The sequence below is a fragment of the Pteropus vampyrus genome, unplaced genomic scaffold (genome assembly GCF_000151845.1).
Source record: "Pteropus vampyrus isolate Shadow unplaced genomic scaffold, Pvam_2.0 Scaffold61, whole genome shotgun sequence".
Lineage (NCBI taxonomy): Eukaryota > Metazoa > Chordata > Mammalia > Chiroptera > Pteropodidae > Pteropus > Pteropus vampyrus.
The window spans coordinates 7,621,429-7,622,590 of record NW_011888842.1 but is presented as its reverse complement, the minus strand read 5'-3'; positions in this window follow the sequence as shown (position 1 = coordinate 7,622,590).

The window sequence follows — 1,162 nt, the reverse complement described above, 5'->3', positions numbered from 1 at the left end:
GTTTCTGCTAACTCATCAGAGCTCTCACACTCTCAAGGGAAGTTTCCAAGCTCAGATCTTATTACTGGAATAAATCTGATGGACCTTGACATAGTGCAAGTTCATCTTTTGCCAAGATATAAAACGTACTTCATTTCGTGTCTCTGTTTATATCTGGTGATGCAAGTTGGCTCAGAAATAGTAGAAAGAAAGACACGTGAGATCTGTGATCTGAGAACTAGGGATGCCAAAGGATGGGAAGTGTCTATTAGAATTCACAGTTACCTGGTTGACAATGGCTATTTCCCAATATTGATCTTCACGCTTATAGTAATTGACCTTTAATGAACACTATGTTAGACAAACACATTTTTGCATCATGCCTCATTGAATCTTCAACATTCCTAGCATAAAGCTGTTATTAAAGATTCGTTGTAGACATACTCAGATGGAATGAGAACTATAATGATGTTACACAGTAACTGCTGTACTCACAATTCTCTCACTTTTTCACATTTTCTAAATTCATCGAATCTCTGCTCTTATGCCCTAGTGTTTCTCCCTCTCTTTAATTAGACAACAGAGCCAACACCTTAAGAAATATTATTTCAGGATTTGAAAGCATCTCCTTGCTCACATAGAAGTCAGCACTCACAGTCCTATAGGCCTTTAGTTTGCAAATGGCTTTCATAAACCTTCAAGTTCATTCAATTCGTCGATGTTTAATTTGGGTCTGGGAAGTAGGAAAAATAGTGATTTTTTTCCTTTCATTTACTAAGAGAAGCAGTGAAATTGCTTATGGGACTTCGCATAGATATTGTATGGTGGAACCTAATCTCAAAGGTAGATTTTCTGATAACTTTCACCAGAGAGAGAGAGAATCTACCTATTTCTTTCCAGGAATGGTAGAAGGGTAAAGTTAAATGTTCAAATACTCATATGCTTAGGAGAGGAACTCGACATTCACATTGTTGTGTAAGTATCTGACCGGGTAGGTCATCTCAGTAGGTAATCCGGGACCTCAGACATCTCCTGGAGGAGACCCAGGAGAGACGATCCCTAATAACACTGCGGAGCTGCAACTTGAGGGGAAGGAAACAATACAGAAACGGCGCCTTCATTCAGTCAGCACCACGTGTGAAAGAGGTGGCTGGGAAAATGCTCAGTACAGAGAAGAGGAGAA